The 6,862-nt window shown below is 45.1% G+C and overlaps 1 non-coding gene across 1 annotated transcript; it reads left to right on the forward strand.

Annotated features, from left to right (window-relative positions):
* Positions 1-1,259: 1,259 nt before the first annotated feature.
* On the forward strand, positions 1,260-1,332 carry TRNAM-CAU (transfer RNA methionine (anticodon CAU)). Its single transcript has one exon. It is a non-coding gene; the product is annotated as a tRNA-Met (tRNA).
* The last annotated feature ends 5,530 nt before the right edge of the window (positions 1,333-6,862 follow it).

The following is a 6,862-nucleotide window of genomic DNA, read 5'->3' on the forward strand; positions in this document are numbered from 1 at the left end:
TCATTTTACGGATGAGGAAAGAGAGGCAAACAGGGTTAAGTGACTTGACCAGGGTCACACAGCTAGTTAATTGTCTGAGGCCACATTTGAACTCAGGTCTTCCTGACTCCAGGCCCAGGGTTCTAGCTACCTAGCTGCCTACTACTACTACTACTACTACTACCACCACTACCACCACTTCTACTACTACTACCAACACTATTACTACTACTACCACTACCACTACTACTACTACTACCACCACTGCCACCACTTCTACCACCACTATTACTACTACCACCACCACTTCTACTACTACTACCAACACTACTACTACTACCACCACTACCACTACTACTACTACTACCACCACTGCCACCACTTCTACCACTACTACCAACACTATTACTACTACCACCACCACTTCTACTACTACTACCACCACTATTACTACTACCACCACTACCACTACTGCTGCCACTACCACGTCTGCCCCAGGCTCCTCATCAGCACTCACTGCCCAGGGCTGCAGTGAGGATATAATAGATAATAAATGTCAGCTGGTATTACACTACTACTACTTAGCCCGGACCTGCCTCGGGTGCCTCATCTGTAAAATGGGGGTGACAGTAGCACCTGCCTCCCAGGGCAGTTGTGAAGATCTAATGACACAGTATTTACAAAACCCTTGGCAAATCTTAAAGAGTTGTATCCTCCCTCCCTCTGCCCCTCTCCCCTCCCTCTCTTGTACCCCCTCCCCCTCTTTTTCTCCCTCCCCCTCCTCCTCCTCTCTGGTCAAGGCACTGCTGGCCTTAAAAAATTCCTCCTCTTGCCTAACCAGTAATTTCCTCCACTACAACGCGCACTCCAGCCAACCAGGACTCTCTACCTCTCTGTCCTGCCTTTTTTTGTGGGCATGCTTTCCCATCCTTCAAAGCCCAACTCAAACATCTCCTCCAGAAAGCCTTCCGTGATTGTCCTCCCCCTGCACTTCGATTTGCGTGCCTCTCTCTCCCTAATCGGGTCCTGGCTCTCTCTCTGTGTCTCTCCTCGGGGTCGGGCTCTTTAATCACGGTTTTGGACTATAAACCTCGAGGACTCAAAGGTGGCACGCGCATGGGCCTGTGTGCGCGCATGCGCCCGCTCCGAACGAGGGAGAATCAGTTTCAAGTCCGGAGGCGGAAAGAATGAAGAAACCAAAGCATCTTTTCTTGACTGAGCATGCGCCAAAGTTCCGTAGTTTCCATTCAATACCCTGAAGCCGGAAGGAGCCGTCAGGTGCCTCGTTAGCGCAGTAGGTAGCGCGTCAGTCTCATAATCTGAAGGTCGTGAGTTCGATCCTCACACGGGGCACAATAATTTTGTCCTTGACAGTAACCCTCCCGGATTCATAGGAGGGTGGTATTTACTCTTCTATCTATTTGCAGATCCTGCAGACAAAGGCAAAGATATCGGCCTGGTTTTGCTATGGACAAGGAGGAAACTGCCCCGGACCTAGAGAATCCGGACTTAACCTCATGCCGGCGCATCTCCTTGATCGCTTTCCTGAAGCTGGAAGGGTCGTCCGAGGCCGTGGAGACCACCCTCTCACTTTACAGAGGAGCAAATTGAGGCTCGTGGAAGCCCGTCAATCAGACATGTCGGTCAGTCAGCAAGCTTCCTTAAAGCCCTTCCAGCGTGAGCAAGGTTCTGTCTAGGCGTCGTAACCCGCAAAAGCAGAGCTGCTTTCAAGAGGCTTACACTCTAGAGGCGGAGGGGATCGCAACCGGAGCTCACAGATAAGAATATAACGAAATAAGTGCAAAATAAAGGAACGGTGGTGAAGGGAAGGAGCAGCTGGACACAGGCGAGGTCTCCTTCCGGGCCTCCCAGGGGCCCAAACAGGCGGCAGTGAGGGGAGAGAGCATTCCAGCCAAAGGCGCGGAGGCAGGAGATTCACTGAGCTAATTGCACGTATGGCTAATACAGAAATATGTTTTGCATGACTTCACCTGTATGACGGATGTCGTCATATTGCTCGCCTAATGGGGCTGGAGGAAGGGAGAGAATTTGGAACTCAAATTTTAAAAAAGGAAGGAGAGAAGGGAGGAAAGAAGGGAAGGAAAAGGGAGACAGAAAGGAAGGCGGGCGTGAAGGAAAGTGGGGAGGGAAGAAGAAAGGAAGGGAGGAAAAACATTTATCGTGTGCCACACACTATGTTATCGCTGGGTATACTAAGTCAAAAGCAGAACAGCCCCTAGCCTCCAGGAGAAAAAAGATGTTTGCAGTGTAAGTGCGAAATAAATCCGAACAGATCTGGGCACCGGGGGGAGAGCACCGGGTGAAAGGCTGGGGCCCAATGCACCGAGGGCCTAAGTACACAAACCCACTGGGGCTGCACCAGCATGCGGGCGGTCGAGATCGGAGTCAAAGGGCCAGCAGAGGCCACCTTCTTCCTCCCTCCCCCACTCCCCTGCTCACCGTGATCTCATGTGATCTGTACAACCCTTGTGTGAAGTAAGCGCTGCAGGAATATTTATTCCAACTTTACAGATGCAGAAACGGAGGCTCAGACGAGGTAAGTGACTTGTCCACAGTCCCACAGCTGCAGCCCGGATCTCCACCCCAGCGCAGGAGGAGGTCCTCGCCTTCAGAGCTGGCTTGCAGCTCATTAGCAGCGAGATAAATCTGGGGCTGAATCAAATTAGGTGCCGAGGATTAGGGGAAGAGAGATGGGGGTGCCGGGCGCGGTCTGATCAGGGAGAGCTGGAAAGCTCCCCAGGAGGGGCATCGGGCACTTCAATCGGGTTAAATCCAGGATAAGGGTTTTCGAGGAAAGGGAAGGAAACCTCTTGCCCAATTTTCGAGCTGAGGAGCAAACAGAACTCCGTATGCTCCTAACAGAAGTCATTCTAATTAAAAACAAACAAACATATTTCCACACTGGTCACGTTGTGAAAGAAGAATCGGAACAAAAGGGGAAAACCACGAGAAAGGAAAAAGAGAGCAAATAGTATTCAGACTCCCTAGTTCTTTCTCTGCATCACGAGTCTTTCGAATTGTCTCCGATCGTTGTATTTCTGAGAAGAGCTAAGTCTAACTCAGCGAGTCATCCCACAACGTTACTGTTACTGTGTACAATGTTCTCCTGGTTCTGCAAACCTCAGTCAGCGTCGGTTCATGTGAGTCGTCCCAGGCTTTTCGGAAATCCACCTGCTCCTTCTTCCTTACGGAACAATGGCGTTCCATCGCACGCATGCTTGTCCAGTCATTCATTCCCCAATTGATGGTCATTTTTTTCTGATCCCTCCCTTCCACTCTTCCTCCGCCCTTATCACGAAGGTTCGCGACCCAGGAGTGAGTCCTCGATTGCTCCTCCTTTCCCCTCATCCCCTACAGCCAATCAGTTTCCAAGTTTTGTGGTTCCTTCCACTGTGACTCAGTTCATCTCTACACTGTTCTCTTTTCTTGGGTCCCCTGCCCCCTTTATCCCATCACTAATTGTGCCCGGTCAAGCCTCAGCCTTGGATTGTTCCCGCCACGATGCTTTTGCTCCTGCACCTGTGCTCCTGAAATGAAGGTGGAGAAATGCATGCCCCTGTGTTCTTATGGGGTCCTGTATATATATTTTTTGTTTTATAGGCTCCACTGGGCCCTCACTGATGCTATACAATCTTCTATACTCGCTTTATCAACTCACTGCCCCACTCTTCATAGGATTTCTTCAAAAATGTTTTGTCTCTCTTCAAACCTCCCCATTCTCTCAACCAAGAAGCTTCCCTTGCATTTTACAGAAAAAAAGATGAGGATATTGGCTGTGACCTCCCTTTTCCTTTCTTATCTCATATCACTCTGATATCTTCTGCCCTTCTCTCCTCCTTCATCCCTGAGGAGGTGGCCCTTTTCTTTGCCAGAACAAACCCTCTACCCTCACAGATGATCCCATTCCACCCCTTCTCCTCTAACAGATTGCTCCCCACCCCACTCCACTCCACCCCAATCTCCTCCACGTTCCCATTTATCTTCAATCTCTCCCTCTCTACTAGCTCACTTCCTACTTTCTACAAACACGCTTGTCTTTCTCACCCTCAAAAATTCTCACTTGTTCCACCCATTCCCACTAACTGTCATGCCATGGAAAGACTATGAACCGATGCAGGGTGAAGTGAGCAGTATAAGAACAATGTATGCTCTAATATCAATATTTTTAAAAATGAAAAAAATCTGTGGACTTTTAGAAATAAAAAATAAAATAAGCAAACAAAGAGAGCAATTTATACAACACTGTAAAAACAACAACAACTTTGAAAGCTGGAAGAACTATGATTAATACAATGACCATCTGTGATTCTGAAGGACTGATGATAAAGCAAGAGAGGTGAAGGATACAGTGGGCAGAATGAGACATATGTATCTATGTGTGTCTGTGTATATGTATGTATGTACAGTCATTGAGGGAATTTTTTTATGCTTGATAGCATAGGTGTTACATGGAATTTGTTTTTCTTTATTTCTCCACAGTGAGGCTGGGGGAGGGGGTGGAGAAAAAAAAGATTTCTGTTCATTAAGAAAAATAGAGGGGGGAGCTACAGATGTGGAAAGTTGCCTGCAGATGTAGAAAGTTTCCTGCAGTTTCAGATGAGATTCCTTTATTATTTATTTTATTTTATTGTTTTACTTTGTTATTAGAGCCCTCACAAATGGGGGTAATCTGAAAATTCTGTTATATAAGAACAAAGCACCAATAATTTTTAAAAATCTATGTTGCATCCCCCCCCCCCAATAGAATGTAAGCTCCTTAAGGTCAGGGATTTTTTTTTTTGTTAGTTTGTTTTTGTATATCTAGTTCATGGCATAGCACCTTGCACACAGTAGGTGCCTCACAAATATTTTTTTTAATTGAATTGAATTATTAGTGCTTCTACTTTTGGCAGTGAGCTCTCTTAGTAAAAGTTCTGACAATTCAAATTCCTTATAACTACCCTATTATATTTTTCCATCAGCTGGCCTGTGGCATGCTCCTATCACACTTGGGGGAAGGAAGGGGTGTGACTGGCACAGAGCCGGTAGCAGCAGCATAGTACAGCTGGCTCTGGTGTCACAGGAAGTACAGTTTCAATTCTGTCTCTGAAACTTACTATTGTTGTGACCTTAAGCAAGTTGCTTAACCTTTATAAGCCTCAGTTTCTTCCTCTGTAAAATGGGAGGCCAGACCAGATGATTACTGAAGTTCTTTCCAGAACTATGATCTTCACTCAACTGTTCTCCACCACCTTCTCCCCTCAAGTGCCTTTATTTTTTTTTTTAAAGAGTGGACCTTCTAGTTGAGAACTGATCCAATCATTCTGGAGAGCAATTTGGAACTATGCCCAGAGGGCTATAAAACTGTGCATACCCTTTGATCCAGCAAGACCATTACTAGGTCTGTATCACAAAGAGATCAAAGAAAAGGGAAAAGGACCCACAAGTACAAAAACATTGATAGCAGCTTTTTGTGGTGACAAAGAATTGGACAATGAGGGGATGCCCATCAATTGGGGAATGGCAGAACAAGTTAAGGTATATGATTGTAATGGAATATTATTGTGCTATAAGAAATGACAAGCAGACTGCTAGGTGGCCCAGTGAATAGAGCACCAGCCCTGGAGTCAGGAGGACCTGAGTTCAAATGCAGCCTCAGACACTTGAGACACTAGCTATGTGACTTTGGGCAAGTCACTTAACCCCAATTGCCCTCCAAAAAGCAAAAGAATAAAGTGGGGGAAAAAAAAGAAATGACAAGCAGGATACTCTGAGAAAAACCTTGAAAGACTTACATGAATGAATGTAAAGTTATGTGAGCAGAACTAGAACATTGTATATAGTAATAGCGATGATCAATTGTCAAAGACTTAGCCATTCTCAGCAGTAAAAAATACTATCTACCTCCAGAGAAAGAAATGATAGAGTCTGAATGCAGATCGAAGCATACTTTTTTCTTTATTTTTCTTTTTTTTTGTTTGTGCTTTCTTTTACAACAAGACTAATATGGAAATATGTTTTGCATGACTGCACATCTGTAATCTTTATCAAATTGCTTGCCTTCTCAAGGAGGGGAGGAGGGGAGGGAGAGAAGCAGAGAATTTAGAACTCAAAATTTTAAAAAATGAATGTTAAAAATTTTTACATATAATTAGAAAAAAATAAAATATAATACATGGTGAAAAAGAGAGGACCTTCCTAATATACAGTGTTGTTTCCCCCTACTTCTTACCTAAACTAACCTTTTTTTTAATAATATTTTATTTTTTCCAATTATATGTAAAGACAATTTTTAAGATTCATTTAAAAAAATTTTTGAGTTCTAATTTTTTCTCCGTCCCTCCCCACATATAGATTATATATGTGCAATCGTGTAAAACACATCTCCATATTAGTCAAAGATCAAAAGAAAAAAACACTAAAAAAGTGAAAAATAGTATCCTTCAGTCTGCATTCAGACTTCATAGTTCTTTCTCTGGATGTGGATAGCGTTTTCCGACCTAAGTGGGGCAGCTATGTGGTTCAGTGAATGGAGCACTGGCCCTGGAGTTGGGAGGACATGAGTTCAAATACGGCCTCAGACACTTGGCACTTACTAGTTGTGTGAGCTTGGGCAGGTCACTTGACCCCAATTGCCCTGCCCTCCCTCCTCCAAAAAGCAAAAAAGAAAAGAAAGAGACAGAGAGAGAGAGAGAGAGAGAGAGAGAGAGAGAGAGAGAAGAGAGAGAGACAGAGACAGAGACACAGACAGAGACAGAGACACAGACAGAGACAGAGAGACAGAGACAGAGACAGAGAGACAGAGAGAGACAGAGACAGAGAGAGAGAACCTAAGTCATTCACAGTTGATCATCAAACAATGTTGCTGTCACTATGTACAATG

The sequence above is a fragment of the Petaurus breviceps genome, unplaced genomic scaffold, assembly GCF_028583685.1.
Source record: "Petaurus breviceps papuanus isolate PSGF00001 unplaced genomic scaffold, PetGlider_PUasm1.0 98, whole genome shotgun sequence".
In the NCBI taxonomy this organism is placed as follows: Eukaryota; Metazoa; Chordata; class Mammalia; order Diprotodontia; family Petauridae; genus Petaurus; species Petaurus breviceps.